This window comes from Scardinius erythrophthalmus (genome assembly GCF_964197995.2).
Source record: "Scardinius erythrophthalmus genome assembly, chromosome: 19".
Taxonomy (NCBI): Eukaryota; Metazoa; Chordata; class Actinopteri; order Cypriniformes; family Leuciscidae; genus Scardinius; species Scardinius erythrophthalmus.
Genome location: NC_138239.1, coordinates 23,974,829 through 23,992,542, shown reverse-complemented (window position 1 = coordinate 23,992,542; position 17,714 = coordinate 23,974,829). Strand labels below are relative to the sequence as shown.

The 17,714-nt window shown below is 37.4% G+C and overlaps 1 protein-coding gene across 2 annotated transcripts in view; it reads right to left on the bottom strand.

The window, feature by feature from the left end:
• Nucleotides 1–17,201, bottom strand: part of daam1a (dishevelled associated activator of morphogenesis 1a) — a 55,549-nt gene extending 38,348 nt beyond the window's left edge. The window contains exon 1 of one of the 2 annotated variants that reach the window (XM_081394482.1): nucleotides 17,067–17,201. The gene's annotated coding sequence lies outside the window, so the exon portion shown is untranslated. Of the gene's footprint in view, nucleotides 1–5,637; nucleotides 5,978–17,066 lie in introns of those variants that run through there. The other variant, XM_081394483.1, reaches the window with a different exon arrangement.
• Between the last annotated feature and the right edge of the window lie 513 nt (nucleotides 17,202–17,714).

Below are 17,714 nucleotides of genomic sequence, written 5' to 3'. Positions count from 1 at the left end.
AGTCTTAATTTTAAATCATTTGAAAAATGCAAATAATTGGAAATCCATTTTTTTTTTGTATTTTATTATATCTTATTTTACTAAGAAATATTTTAGCTTGGCTTAAAAGTGTAAAAATGTATTAAACAACAGTACCAGTTACAGTAATTCATTTTAAAATGCCAACTTTAAATATACATACACACCATCTGTCCAAGAGGCGGCTTTCTGTGTGTGCAAGTACCACATTGAGTTTTTTTTACGCTGCTTTTTTTGTTGCAATAACTGTTTTAAAGGCACAATATGTAACTTATTTGCTTTAAAAATAGCAAAAATCACTATATCTATGTTATATTTTTTTTTTTTGGTTGTGTACTTACATTGTCCCCACTGTTTCCAACAACTTTCAAACCAGGAGAAATTTGTAATTTAATTTGAGAAACGTCACGTTTCTTTATTTCCGTTTTGTCGCCGTCAATGCCGTCATATCCGCGTTGTCCCTGGTTTCCGCTCGTGCTGCCATAGCAACCAGAGCTATGAACCAGAGTCCTCTGATAGTAACTAAAGCGACAGACGCGGACAACTTTGTAGTTTGCAATGTCTATTTGCACGCTGTTGTTGTTTCGTTCAAACATTATGGACCATGGCAAGCAGACTTTGGATAAAAAAGGAGAACTAAAACGAGATTCAATATCAGCGCAATGTTTTTGAGATGCTGAGAGCTCCCATAGACAGTATATAAACGAGAGCTCCACGTCCGAGACTTCGACCGCTCCTACATGTACTTTATTAAACAGGTGAGCACATTTACATAAAACTAGCCTAATCAATGTTATAAGTTCAACAATGATAACATGTCAGAATATGATCTGTATGTTATTCTAATGTTGATCTAGTTTACTGCTAGTCTCATACAGACAAACTAACACATACATTTAAACACATTCAAATGCAGTTTAGTGTGATAGTGTAACGTTAGACCAAGTGAAACAGCGCTGTGTTACCTCACAAGTTTAATTTGTCTAATAAATTGACCTGTGAGTAGTAATTCTGCGTGTAGTTTGGTAGAATGAAATGTCCATATTCCTTTTATATCCGCGGGACTCGCGTGTGGTGCTGATAGCTGTCTCTTAGCAATCCCGAACTGCTTCATATCACAGTCTGATAAAAACATCGATGTATTCAGTCATCCATAAACATTATTAGATCGGTCGGCTTGACGTTGACGACAAGATCCATAATTCTTAGCAAATGTTGCGTCATCAATCTACGCCTTTGTTATTGTAAATAGGTTAGCAATTCTGCTATCTGAGGCTACCTAAAAAGGAGACTTTTGGTAACATTTTAACAAATTCAATAATTTCGATATATCGTGCAGCCCTATCAGCAAGTAGCCAATGCATTAAACTGACTAAGACAGTAAATAGTTTAACATTACTATAAAAAAATTAAATAAAAGTATTTTTTATTATATCAATATTATATTCATATCAATAACGCATAAATGCTGTTCTTTTAAACTTTCTATTTGTCCAAAAATCCTAAAAACAAATAAATGATCACTGTTTCCACAAAAATATCAAGCAGCACAACTGTTTACAACATTTTCAATAGTTTCTTGAGAATCAAATCAGCATATAAACATTTCTGAAGGATCATGTGACACTGAAGACTGGAGTAATGATGCTGACAATTCAGCTTTGTCATCACAGAAATAAATAACGTTTTAAAATATATTAGAATAGAAAAAGAAATTAATTGAAATAATACTTCATAAATACATTTTGAACAGTTGTGTTCTAGTGCAGGTTGATTACAAAGAGCACAGCAAAGACCTCCATAGATAGTCTTAAGATACTGTGCCTTTAAACCAAACCAACACTAATGCATACATCCCAGAGCAAACATCACTCAAGCCCTGGCGCTTCATAACAGCATAATTGCACAGCAATTGTATGAACAGATGAGGCAGGATTTTGAGGTCCCATGCTGTAGTCAGCAGTCATATCTCTTCCAGGATATGACCTAAAAAGCTTTTACCCTGGGAAAGACAACAGCACATCAACACCAGACCTCACTGAATAATCTAATGAATGTGTGGCTGTTAGTCTGTCTTTCCTTATTTGCTCTGTGACATTTTCTCTCCCTGCACCATTTATTTAGTGCCCATGTCTTCTGCATGGAAAAAAATCCATCATCATCAGTGCTCTGATATCAAATGCAGTCATGAAACTAACACTAAACCAACAGCTCCGCAGGCTTGCGACATTGTCTGTAATTTTTCTGCCTCTCTCATTAAAAACTAATCCATTACTCTAGAAGCCTTGATCAGTGGGACTGCAGAAGAGCGGATGGGTTTCCATTTTAGAGTTTACATAATGGAGGTCAGCCAGTGCAGCTCTCGGGCCAGTCTATGATCGACTAGAAAACAAACCCTGGCCTTTGGTCTCTCATCCAGCAGTCACAAGCCAATTTTCCTAATGGCAAGTTACAGTATTGATCCCTACTGAACAAACCAAAGCAATGTTAAGTCTGTTATTGGCATATGCAACCATGAGATTTATCCGCTGTTGTCGTGCGAGAAAACAAGGTGGAAAAAAAACAAAACAAATGAAAGGCTTTTGTTCAAATTATATGTACCAATGAAATGAATAATATTAAACAATATTTACACATATATATTATATATATATATTATATATATATATATATATATATATATATATATATATATATATATATATATATACATAAACTTAATTTAAAATAAGTATAAATGGCCAATGTAATAAATTCATAAATTTACTTACATTTTTTGTAAATTAATTTAAATTAAATAAATAAATAAAATAAAATAAAATAATTAAAACGTATGTAATTGTTTGTCGTGTAGTTATTTATTCAGATTTAGATAAAGTAGTTTAGCTATTTATTTTAGATAAACTCATTGCATGGACTTTGAAACAAATAGCCTAAAAAAAGATATTAAATCAATGCTAGAACTTTATACATTTTCTACATTAGGTTTAAAATTTTCTAGATTTTATTAAGGTTTTAACAGAAAAAATATTAAGACCTTATCTTATCTCTTTATGTATACATTCATGTAAGATAAATGTCCAAAAACAAGTCATGTCTAGCACGCACACATGAACATTATCTATGTCCCTGTTAAGTCAGAGATAGTAAGGTTGTTGAGTGTACCGGACATCGTATGGCCACATTTAATCTCAATGGGACTATGTGTAATCAATAACATCAGGACAGTAGCAGAGGCGTCCCACAGGGGTCATAGGCACCACCCCTCAGGGACCTGAGCACTTAGACAAAACAAGAAAGGCAACTAGAGAGGAAAGATGCAAAAATGCTGTCCATCAGGCAGACGACGAGCCAAATAGTTTTCAAAATACAGACCCCTGACCCACATTAACTTCATTCCACAGCCACATTTAAGCCTGATTCCCCAGGGTTAGACTCCTCAGAGTCCAGAGAGACAGTATTATCCGGCACACGCACACTGTCTGTTTTTGCCAGGCGTGTTTGTGATTCGACAGGCCGTATTATATGTGCTAATCCCATGGCTTCAATACTGGGGATTGCGGTCAAACGGAGTATATAATGAGTTTCCTCTAGCTCAACTATGATTGGACAAGCAAATACCAAATAGCACATGCTCCTGATACTGGTTATTCATTAATATTAGAGGGTCATCAACAAAAGCACAGTCCAAATGTCACCATGGTGAAAATCACAATGTAAAATGCTACAAGTCTTAAAAATGTAGGTTCCATTTGTTTTCACATTGGTGCCATATAAGGACCATTTCAGTGAACAGTTCTAATAAGAACTATTTCTTTCTTAGCCATTTTTATAATTCTTTAAAAAAATAATCCTCTTCCACTATAAAAGAACCTTTTTGTGCCAATAATGACCTTTTATTTTTAAGAGTGTAGTGTAGTGAAAATGTACAAACACAAACACACAGATGTCCAAATTCGAACCCTCCTCCAACAAAAACAGATCAGTACACAATGGACAAACATAAATCAAAAAGGACAGTAACATTTTAGATAAATAAATCATCAATAGGCAGGCTGTTTACGTATAGCTGATTAAGCATTATGTCACTTGGCACACCCACAGGAAAAATGCACACCAATCTCATTCCATTCAAAATAGTTCCTCAGGTGAGGTCAAAACTATACGCCTGCTTCACCTGAGTCACTTATCTATGAGCACGGGACAAAAACAACACACACCAATTCATCTGGGGCAGGTTGCACTGTGTGTAAGTTACAACTTAGCCTAAGTTTGACGAAAAATGGAAACCAAGTTACAACTTACGAACTACAAAGTATTTTTACATTAATACAGTCAATACAAACCCGTCCTAAACGGCGCGCCAATGTGTGCATCGGCCCGTGTTGTGCATGTTAAATAAAATCATGATAAATGTCATTTCTTTTTTTTGTATCAGTATTTATTTACTGATACTTATTCATTTCAAATACAGTTTCTGAATGTTATTTATGTTACATATAAAAATACAGATTATTATCATGATTAAGTAGTATCATATTTAACACCAAGTTCTGGCATGAAACTCCAGCCCGTTCTCATCCCAAGGCGTCATATACTGACGCTTTTGACATTTCGTCTACATCGAACGCACATGGCACCCTTTAGCGTCAATATGAGACGCAGATAGATATGGGCCAGAAGGCGCCTCCTAGTGGTCTAACCCTAACCCTACCCCAGACCTAAGCCTACCCATAACCGAACAAAGCTCTGTGCGTCTCATATTGACGCTAAAGGGTGCCATGTGCGTTCGATGTAGACGAAATGTCAAAAGCGTCAGTATATGACGCCGTAGGATGAGAATGCGTTGGAAACTCTAGATGGCGCAGGCTGATATATAGGTCGTTATCTGCATAGCTCAACATTCAAGTACTGGTAGTGTTGCTGTTAGCACGCTTTCAGAAACCCTCCACCTTCCCCAGCTCCACCTGTATAGATCTGCTACAGTGGTTCATTCATGTATGTTACTAATGCAGCAGCAGCAAGTCTTACAAGCTCACAGCAATGGCTGTGAAAGTACTGGCAGTAGCAAATCTATTCTGCCAAGACCAAATACATTAACATTGCCACATCCATTACCATGCCAATCTCTCTGAGAGTTGTCATGACAGAAACTTATTTTTACTGTTAGTAACGTGAGGCAGAAGAAGTTAGAATGAAGGATAAACTTCTGCTCACGTATTTAAAGGCTGCTACTGGATCATTGAAGGTTAATCTACGCATTACTTTACAAAGAGCTTACGACCTACTAGCAACGTTATGCTTTTGGTGCAACTGAATAAAGTACTGAGTAAGTTACAATCTAGCTAGTAGTTACTAAGCCTATAGTGTGGACTTTTATGTTCCAATTTAAATGAGAAATTACAAATGGATGGTGGTGCAACCCTAGCCTGGGGCCAAAGGGTAAGTATGCATAAAGCTTATCTATCTACAGTGATCCATGGATCGTCACATGGCAACCCACACAACAAACTCTAACTGAGCTACACTAGCTGAGAAATACAGAAACAAACACCCTAAAATGTCAATGTTAAAGTGACTTCACAAGTGATTTCTCTAAATCAAAGGCAGCATGCTCACCTCACAGAAAGGCACATCAAGAGAACATTGTCGCGTGAAATCCAGGCAGCGAGAGCTGTGTTGATCTCAGCCCTGAATGCTGCGGTGTGGGAAGCATGCAGACCGCAGCGGCTTATACATCTCTCACCATTAAATCAGAGAACTGGTCCTGAAATAGCTGATGAAACTCACTCTACTCCACAAGATCAACACACAAAAAAGCACTCTTCGAAACAGCACAGCCTCCACTGGATTTACAGTAAGCAGTCTGAATATTATAATATCTGACTTCAACTGTAAGCTTGAGCTCAGAGTCTGAATAAGTGCTCCGTCCACACAGTCAGACAGATGTTCCCGGTCTAACTGAGACCGCCCTCTTCCTGTAGGCTATTCCACACCTCCTTTCTGCACTGCCCAGTGGGAGAGCTGACAAGTGTAAAGTGAAAAAGAGTGAGATCTAAGATGAATACAGTGAATACAAACAAGGAGAAAAAACATGAATTATAGAGAACCAATTACTCCATTGTGTGTGCAAGGTAGTGTTCATTATTATTACCTAAAACGGTTTAAAAATTTGAAATAAAGCTGAAATTAAATACAATATAAATACTAGATGAATTTTTTTTTACTTAAAATAAACAAACGAAAAAGTTTGTTGAAGTACTAAATTTACTAAAACTAAAATAAAAATAAATTACAGATAATTAAAAAAAAAAGACAAAAGCACATAAATGAAAAAATAAAATATAAAAATAAAAGCTAATTCAATATATACATAAAAAAATACTATATATATATAATACTAAAATTACACTGTAGCTAAGGCAACTGCCACGATTACTGAACTGTTAATGGGACGGACATGAATAAGACCTCAAATCATGAGGTTTACTGGGGAGTTTTTCTGAGCAAGACTTAGGACTTTTCAATTAGCGGCCATAAAATGAGCAAAACAATACCATTAACATGAATATCTTAAAGACTAGGGGGATCTTTAAGACTCGGGCTAATAGACAACCACCTTAGAAACCACACAGCAACACACTAACATTGTGTCGGCAAGTTTTAGCGTGAACAAGCATTGCACGTTTTCTTTGGAAAACAAAAAAATTGAGAACGGTTTAAACCCTTTACAAACATATTAAACTGGTTTACACTGCCAACAATGTACTCATCCTCACAAATAAAGATGTTTTCGTTACTAGCTTTCCCTTCATGCCTACAAATAAAGCCTGCTTTTGTTAAAGTGGGTTCAGTGAAGATAGTAAACAAGTTAAAGCAGATTATGCACAGAATTGTGAATGCCTTCTGTCTATTAACTCCAGTTTACAAACCTTTAGCTTAGAAACACAACTGGAGAGGACGATTAAAAAGCCGAACATCTGTCACAGAACATCTTTACTGCAATGTTAGTGATTATTTCCATTTTTTGGTTCTGTAGCAAAGCACTACCCAGCTTTCAGGCACTTCATGCAAATCATATCTGGTGGAATACATACTTCTGGAAATACTGTTTGCATAGTTACATAGTCTATGAATAAATCTTAAAACGTTTTTGTTAGTAATAGTTTCAAAAACATGTTCAATTCAACATTGCACGGCATCTGCAACTATATGATTAAATTGTGGAAAGTAAGCGTTCAATACCAATGGAGCCAGACCTGGATGAGAATTTGCTGCTGATATTGGTTGTTGACATTGTCTAACACTGACCAGTTGGTTCACATTGCTGAAAAGGAGAGCTGTTTCAAAGACCGAACAAGTTACAACATATTTATGTTGACAAAGAGTTGTCTGACACTCAGACAGCAGACATCTGATCACATTATAAACACTGATTGATCATTCAGTTTGCATCAGACCATATCACTCAAGCGACTGATTAATCACTTATTCACGTCACTCCATTGATCTCCATCAACCAATCAGCTGTGCTCTTGTACACAGACACAGAAACACGTACACAGTGTCTGGTTGCATTACTTGAGCAATCTGCTTCAGATATGAAATGCCATTATTTTCCCAGAATACCACTTGGAAGCAATAATGAAAGCCTTGGTTTCCAAGCGCAGATCAAATTTCCTCTGTTTAAAGGACACGAACCAGAGTGCATCTGGCTCTTTCCTCTCCTGTGCTGAGCACGGGTCACAGAGGTCAGGTTAGGGTCATCGTCAGGAAGTGTGGGTACTGCTAATGGGGATGTATGTCTGTCAACAGCAATTATTGATCATGAACTTTGCTCCTTTGCATGAATAAATACATTCACTTCACCGCATCAGCACAACAACAGCTACCATCTGAGGTCCGAGATATGCCAATTTTGTTAACATGATGAACTTTTTAGAATAGAATAGAATATCTAACTGCCACATCTTGGTTATATATTGGAATATTTCTCCCAACTACAATTACATTTCCTGATGGAAACAGCTTGCTTGCAAGGCAGCTTTTAGCTTGCAAGTTCAGATATTAGCTTTGGTTGAAATTTGTGAATCAGTTGTGAATCAACACATTATTGTTTTGTGCCTTCGCAGTGTAAATGACATTCAGTATACAAATAAATGTAAGAGAGACGCATTGCAATACAGAAAGCAATATTAAATGACATCATTGTTGTGTGTAACATTTTGATTAAAAAAAAATATTCTAACAATACAGGATTTTAAAGGGATGGTTCGGAGTAAAATCAACCTAGGGTCCTTTGCACCATGACCTCGAGCCAAACACCCCCCAGAAGCCTTTTTTCCCTTGGTCGAACATTATTAAAGTTAGAGCTTATTTAGAGAAATCAGCCGGATGGCTTAGTGCAGGCGCTAATGGATCCAAGGATGTATCTCATAAATTACCCCACTAATAATGTCCGGAATGGTACCAAACTTCTACAGTATTATAAATAGGTTCTGTACTCATAAAACAAGGCATTGGAAAGTTTGTAAGTACATCAGGAGTTTATTTAAATAACACTTGCCTGACGGCTCATGCTACCGCTAAACCGGACACCGACGTCACTTCTGTGAGTTGAGAAAAGCACGTAAAAGTCCTGGCAGAAAGCGATGTACCATTCTTGGCATTATTAGTGGGGTAAGATACATCCTTGGATCCATTAGCGCCTGCACTAAGCCATCCGGCTGATTTCTCTAAATAAGCTCTAACTTTAATAATGTTCGACCAAGGGAAAAAAGCTTCTGGGGGGGGGTGTTTGGCTCGAGGTCATGGTGCAAAGGAACCTAGGTTGATTTTACTCCGAACCATCCCTTTAAGTTTAAATAAATCAGGTGGGGAAAAAAATAAGTATTAATTTTTTTAATTATTAAAAACACACAAGTCTAAATATAATAATTGTGTGCATTTTAATGATAAAAAAATCATTATCTGATTGGTTGTTGGAGATCAATGGAGTGACGTGAATTAGTGATTAATCAGTCGCTGGAGTGATATGGTCTGATGCAAACTGAATGATCAATCAGTGTTTATAATGTGATCAGATGTCTGCTGTCTGAGGGGCTGTTTACACGACACCATTTTCAACTAAAAACGTAAAACTTTTTATGGGTTTTGGCCGTTCAGTTACACGACAACGGCGTTTTGGGTGCCTGAAAACGCAAACTTTTGAAAACGGGTTTCAAAAGTGCACGTTTTTAAAAACAGCCTCCGTGTAAACAACAAAAACGCGAATCTCTGAAGACGACGACGTCACGCACATGCGTATAACATGTTCAGTCTATAGTGTTTCATCGCCATCTAATGGCCTGGCACCAGAATACAGGGTTTTCAGTCGTTTTTGCGGATCCGCGACAAAGGGGATCGTTTTGACAATGATGTCGTCTGTACGTGGAAAACTCAAAGGAAAAACTTCTCCGTTTTATGTAGATATCGTTGTCGTGTAAATGTACCCTGAGTGTCAGACAACTCTTTAAGTCAACATAAATATGCTGTAACTTGTTCAGTCTCTGAAACAACTTTCCTTTTCAGCTGGTCAATGTTAACCAACTAGTCAGTGTTAGACAATGTCAACAACCAATATCGACAGCAAATTCTCATCCAGGTCTGGCTCCATTCTGGTATTGAACGCTTAGGCTACTTTTCACAATTTAATCAATCCAGTTTAACACAAAAATGTCATTACAGATGTAAAATTAGTTGATTTTTGCAATGCAAAAATACAAAAAAACAAAAACGCTTACATGAGATTTTTAAATTGCTAGGTTTTATAAAGATGTTTACATGCTCGCCTTGCGAGTGCTGTAATTTCACTATATTTTTATTGCCATATGTGCATCAAATATTTATGCATGGCTAAATAATAAAATAAAATACAATACAATACAATACATTTAAATAAAATAAAACATTGACTGCTCCCATAAAGTGTAGAAATGCATTCTTGTTTCAAAATGATGCTAATTCCACAGAAAATCCATTACTTTTGCACTTTCAGTTACTGATGACTAAATTAAAATCACTGATGAGCAGTTATTGTGTAGATTTCACATTGGAAGAAAGATGTCAACCAAGTCTTTTTTTATCAAAGGCAAACAGCAGGGAACTTCCATCGCTTACAGCCTAGCCCATTACAGCACCAGCTTTTAATTACGCCTCAACATATCTGAACACCCGTCTGTGAAACGAGGAAACGATTTTAAAACTTTCACTTTGTTTCTTCAATCAGTACAGCACAAAATGCAAATAATTTATTCAGATACAAACGCAAGTATGGGAGAAAGAACGTGATCTGATTCTTCAGGTTGTAGGTGTGTCTCGAGTAAACAGATATATTCAGAACATACAGCCGAATCCTCTCTGAGGGATTTCTCACACCCTTAGACTGTCAGGTAAAGAGACGGGTGTGGGAAGTGGGTGTAACTGATGACAGGATGTGCATCATGTAGACCCATGGGCCTATGGGAAAGTGTTTATAGCATGACCACACACTATCTGCGGAGGGCTATTCCACCACCCAGCACTGACCTTCACCCGGATTATCCCAGAACAATCTGCTCTTTTCAAAACACCATAACAAAGTGAAGAAAATGAGACTTTCCCTTTGGCCAAAATCCTCTTACGATGGAATGGACAAAAACCTGGCACTAATAAATCAGAACTGGATGCATAGAAAAAGTATGGGGTTACAAAAGGCCAGCAGAAATCACTCATTTCATTTACACAAGAGTCGTATCAACACAGCAACACACCCACTCGTTACACAGCAAAAAAAGCCTCTTTTGTGGCCATAAAAGAGGGGAAATCCTGTTTCTTCAAGTCACTGTCCAAACAAAGCAAAATTGTAATAGTAAAATGTGCCAGAAAGATCTTGAAAACACAGCAGTCAGTCCAAATCGGGGAACAGTGTCCTCCTTTCCTCTTTATTTGATAGGAACCAAATCTAATCTACAGCAGTTCAAAACAATCTGAGCTTTCTGTTCGAATAAATCCCACCCCTTTACATTAAAAGTCTATGTCTAATGTTTAACAGAAAAAACGGTCAATGTTTTGGGTCCATGAAAGACTTTTTTTCCCCATTAAAGGTGTGTCATACACAGGCGGATGAATTCAAGGTGTGACGACTCAGAGACTCGCCCTTAAGAAACAACCTGTGATTGAATTGCACTTAACATATAGCTGCATATGACAGCCAGTGTCGACAAGCACCAATTAACCATCAAGTCTGACAGCTAGTGGTAGCTAACATGGAAATAATTAAGTCCGAGACATGACCTAGCATTCCCTAACCCGACCGCAACTATTATCGGCCTCATTAAATATAGCAGAAAGTGAATAAATAGTTCGTTTTTTCAGAAATAATTCTGGCAAGACTGGTGGCACAAACAGTCTTGCTTTTGCCCGTAGTCTAGGGGATGAAGCTGAGAGCTCTGTGGCCTTTCTTCCATGCCACAGGATAAATGTAGTCAGTTTTCCCCACCATTATTGCTCTAATGTGCGCCCGAAGGGCTTCTAGTCGTTGCCAAACCAGAAGCATACTGGTTCACCCTGGTAACAAAAAGGGCAATAAAATTCCCCCCGAGAATCACATTGCCACTGGCTACTGTTTGGAAACACCCTACCGCATGTGCCGGCAACAATTCAGAGCCAATTAGAGACCTTCAGACTTGATTGCATTTTCAGCCTCAGCGGTCTTGTTGGGAACTTGCATTTCCACTTAAGTTAAACCCACATTTGCACACATTTCATGGCCCACTGAAATGTTTAGTTAACGCTGGCAGGTCGCAGGCATTCCGTTCTGCAATGCTAGCTAGTGCCCTCAGCTCTTGAATACAATGACCTCCAAAACATCTTTGTTTCAATCCCCAAGCGTATTAATTGTCGGCCTGTCTTCCTGGTGCAAGTAGAGTTCAAGGCTACGCCATTTCTGCCGCCTCTGTAAATTATATGAGCCTCTGATGTGGATTCAATGGACAATGGCTGCTGGCCACCACCTTCTCCATCTGGTGAATCCATCATTTAAAACCCAATCCATGTAGAAGCACTGTCACGCCATGTGACACCACGTGTCACTGAGGATAGGGGGTTTCAAGCTGGAGAAAAAACTAAAAATAAAATAAATAAAAAACTCTTACTTTCGGCTTATCAAAATGGGTTACAAAAGAAAAGGAAGAGAAAAAGAAAAGCAAAATATCTTTCACTTTCAGCTGCTTCCACAGAAGATTCAAAATCCAAAATAAAATAATCAAAAAAATAACAAATAAATGGTATCAATGGGCCTTTATACATATACGTCCGTCTGAAGGGGATCATCATATTTGAGGGTTTGTGGCATCAACAAGTTTGAAAACCCACTGGCTTAGGATAAAAATCAATGTTGAATGACTAATTGGTTGCAAAGGCTAAATGCTTTGAATGTTTTCATGGCTTGGCTTGGATTGTATAAAATAATGAGATATTACATGCCTTGAAAACGCATAGGCCTACAGCATATGTTCCACACCTGTCCCGCGTAAACATTAGATCGACTCTTGCAATTTTTACCTCATTTGGAAATGGCTTTGGATTTTGTTTATCTAAACTGGCACGTTTCCACCCACTGTCAAGCGTAAAATCTAGATACTGTATCTGGGAATACTTATACAGCAAGAAGCCTTCATGAATACCAGTCAAACACAATTGCACTATCAAAGTAGAATGGTGTTAATTAAAGGTGATGATACACAGGGCAACTTTTTGAGCAGTGTTGCCGTCAACAGGCAACCAGATGAGACACAGGGACCACGACCGATCTAAATTATCCAGATAGAAATGTATTGCCCATTTTCAATGGGAAAGTGCCCAAGCAACAATCGCTCGGCAACATTGCTCAAAAAGTTGCCCTGTGTATCATCACCTTAAGAGGAGTCAAAGAAGCAAACCTTTAGCTGATCTCCCTTAAGGAATGCCACTTGGGCTCTTGCGTCAGTTATGTGTTGCAACAGGATGCCATGGGCTGTGGCAATGATGGATACTACAGAAACCTGTAGAAGGACAGATCAGCTCAATGGTAGCTCAGATCAGCTCAATGGTTTTTGTGTCCCCTGCCCATGCTAAGAGCCTCCTACATTTGGGTGGTTAGAGGTGCAGTGCTTTTTGGAGCACTGGGGTGCCAAGCAAGACCGTAATATGAATAACATGAGATCAGAGCATTGTCCGAGCTTTATCCAGGAGAGAATGGCAAATTTAAACAGCTACACTGGGCTTTTGTTCCACTACACTGGACAGAGCTGGGATAGGCCTCCCAGAACACCTCCTTTATCCGAGGCACACAAACCCTGAGGCACATCAACACACACACACACACACACACTCAAACGACTCCTTCTGCAGGCTTGTGCAGTAAAATTCAAATACAACCTGATGAAGAAGAGGCTGGCACCATTAAAGCATGCCACCATTAAAAAAAAAAAAAAAAAAAGATTAAAAGAGAAACTGAATGGTAGTACCTCTCGCTCCTTATTGAGTTTAATACAGTTCAAGGTTTTGCACCGTATGCACCTTTAGAAGCAGAAAACGGACTGCTTCTTCTTTTAATCCTATTTTTGAAAAGACCTGTATAAGATTCCACACTTACTGTTTACTGGTCAACCATATTCAATACACTTTCTAAAGTGTGTAAAGTACAACAGAAGCCATGTGCTGAATTTGCTATGTTTGAGTACCCTGGGTGATGAATCGAGTCTGACTCAAAGAACTAAACATTATTGCCTCTGCATCCTTATTGGCTAAATTTTTGGTTTTATTAGATTGGAAATCTAGAAACTCACCTAAAGCATCACATTGGCTAGGATTTGATGTTATACCTACACTTGGAAAAGATTAAATATTCAATTAGAGATTCTCGGAAATTGTCTTATGTCTGGTAAACCGTATTTCTCCGCCATAAATACGTCCTGTGGAGAAATGGGATTTACATTGTTATTGTTACTTGTTCTTTTTCACACACCTCTCTATATGCTAATCTTGTTTTGTGTGATCCTTAGGTATTACAAATGTCAAAATGTGTTTATGTTGTTCATTACAGTGAAGTGACACTGTTTTATACCTTTTGATTGTGGTATCCAACTACTCTTTGCCTTATTATCATTTTTTTACATTGTCATTATTTAACTATTGCATAATTTTTATTTTATTTTCTTGTATTATTATTACTATTATTATTTTAATTATCTTTTGTACTATAACTAACTATAATAAATTATTTGTTGTATAAAGAAAATTATACCATTGCAATTTTTCCATTGTGACATTGACAATTAAGCCCAATTTCTTTATTAATTTAATTAATAAATTAATTAAAATATTGTAATCATTGTATTGTAAAAATTGTAATTAGAAAATTGAACATCATGGATATATTCAATTATAATATACATATATATTATATTATATTTTTAAGAAAAATATTTTTTGCCAGGTTTTGCAGGTCACAGCAACAGTGGTCCTAAAAATAAGATATATTTTCTTTAAATAAAATACCTTTTTCCTTTGATTTTGAGGTGAAATATGACCCGACAGCATGTTTTCGACAGATTTATCATTCTATCTTTTAAAGTTATCTACTGTAGATGTGAACTAAGAATGTCAAATGTCAAGAATGTCATCCCTCACAGTGCTTTAAAGACATCTCTATGCATGGCCATGGATACAGCAGAAGGCTTTGAGTGTTGTCTTTAAACTTTAAAATCTTATCAAAGAAACACGAGAATGTGATTACGAGACATGAATATCCAAACCAACTTGTCCTTCTCTTACTTTCAATTCAGTATGCACACTTGCACAGAAAAAGTAAACCAGCTCCAAATCCCACAAAAGCACACATATTACACATCTTTCTATTTGCAACATATTGCATCATACATTACGTATTCAAGAGACACAGAAACTACACATAACACTTAAAACCTAAAAAAAAACTACTTAACCAGATTAGCTCAGAGGAAGAGCCCACAGGAGGGTGGAGTCTTTCGTCTGGTATCGGTTGCACTCTGAAAGAAGTCCCGGTATCGTATCTTGGCACTATTTTGACATTCTCTAGCCCTGAGATAGTGAGATGTCTCAATGTGACCCCACCTCTGTAATTAAAGACATCTCCCACACGTCTAATGTCAGCATCTCTACCAACCTCCCCAATTAGGCCAAAACAAACTCTCGTTGCTGTGCACGACCATGAACAAGCACACACACCCTTCACATAAACCATCAACCCTCTCCCAAAAAAAAAAAAGACGAAGTGCCGGGACTGCAGGCAGGAATTCTGGGCCCTGCTGGAGGGATTTGGCTTATCGCCCAGCACGTTAAGTACTAGAGATGTGACTAAACGAGAGACGCTGAACACTGCACGGTGCAACAAATTAATAAGGTCAGACGGCCCTGGATGAGCAGTCGCGGATGTAAAGGAATGTGGCAATGATTTTCGATGTGAACGAACCTGCATTACATCCATGAGCGAGCATCAATTTCGGTCGCATCAGACTCTTTGCTTTAATGCTTACATTGTCACTGCAAGTCTGTGCTTGTGAGCTTGATCACAGAAGAACGCTATAACTGCTTGCTATTGCAATAATTCAAAATGCTGAGGTGGATCGCGTGCAGACATAGGCTAATCATTCCACTTTGTGTCAAAGTAACGACAAAGGAGAAAATAATAGTCCCAGGCATTATTTTATTCATCCAAACAATCAGAAAACAGACCACACACACAGCAGCCTATCAGTCCCCAAGATCTTTTTGGTAAAGCTACTGCATGTAATGCGAAAGACCCTTGACAAGCAGTCTTTGCCAGTTTGTGAAGGACATATTGAAGGGATGTAGTAGCTACTGGCAGGTGGAATCAGGGAGAGGACAAAAAATTTGGATATGATCAATGTTTTGGAAAAGAAGTTTAGATGCATACATCTACTAAATGTTAATTTTGTCTAGCACACAAACATATTACATGACCTCAAATCTAACTGACTAAAATGCCACAAAAACTCAGTTTTCATAGATCAGATCTTATTAAAAAGAACAGCCTAATTCGTGACATTATACAAGTCACAACAACATATCAAAGCTTATACAGGAAAAACTACAACAAATGTGCTAAAAACCAATGCATAGCCTACTCTGTCCAGACCATAAATTAGCGTAGTAACAATTCTGCTGTGTTGTGAATTAACAATATCTTTCTCAAATATTATATGATCAGTAAGTTATGACAACGTTTTTACATTGCTTTAACTCGTCAAAATAAGTTAAGCAATTTACACCTTTTTTATAAGTTATGCAAGATCGTCTAATTTTTAAATCAGTTTAAAGTAACGTATAGCCTAAGTTTAAATGACTTAAACATCGAAGTTGACTGTACTTAAAAATTTAAGGCAGCAAAAAAAATTACAGTGTAAATATTTTATCTGTGGGGTTTTACTTCGTACTTCGTAAAACATTTCATTATCAAAACACAACTCGCATCAAAAGAAACTTTCTGATACCAACATTGCAGTGTATGAAAAGTAGATTTCCATTTGATTAATCATTAACTTTCCTTTGTCCTTCAAGAAAAGTAGCAAAAAACAGCTGGCAAAACAGTGACAACTACTGTCTGAATTAAACTCTCAAGTAACGTTAAATCTTGCGTGTAAAGGAGTTTTAAATGGCAACCTATATCAAACTGTCATGAGTTAGTGAGATAAACACTGTATAAAGTGCAGTTTCTAAAGTGAACTAGATCAAAGAAGTAAAATAATTACAAAAAGGTAGCGTTTGAATGCTGAAACTGGAAACAAACGCGTTTCATTTGTTTTATAAATCTGACGAGAATCACTCGTCCATTGAACCGCCGATTTCTCATGTATCTCTATGTCCCACCCTTTAAAGACAAATTACTTAAAAAGAAGTCCAAAGTCGGCTGTATTTACACTATTTGTTTTTCTGAATGTCTCATGTAGCTGTCAGTTTGACGTCTGAGATTGAGAACTTAACGTTACCTTGTAAACAGTCCCATCCTCCCCGCGAACGCTCTGAGCTCGTGCGCTGCGCTCTCATTCCCCTGTGCAACAATACAGAACGACCCGACAGGCAGGTGACGTCATCCGTTTTGGCTTTGTGATGACAATTAGTGCGCATGCGCAACCGTTACGGACGCATGTTTATGCGGGAAATGTAGTAGGCATACTTTATTTTCTTAAGTAGGCTACGTCTTAAAGGGAAAGTTCACTCAAAAATGATGAAAAAAAAAAAGTGTCATCATTTACTCACCTCGAGTTGTTACAAACCTGTATGAGTTTCTTTCTTCTGCTGAACACAAAATAAGATATTTTGAAGAATATCGGTAACCAGACAGTTGACTTCCGTAGTATGGGAAAGAAATACTATGGAAGTCAATGGGGAGCAGAAACTGTTTGGTCACCGACATTCTTCAAAATGTGTTCTTTTGTGTTCAGCAGAAGAAAGAAACTCATACAGGTTTGGAACAACTTAAGGGTGTGTAAATGATGACATTTTTATGTGAACTATCACTTTAAGAAACGAGTGTTATAGGGAAAGTGCCAAAACAGTGGACATTTAAACCACACTTGAAATTTTAAATTAATTACCCACATGCATTGCTCATAAACAGGTAAATATAGATGGTT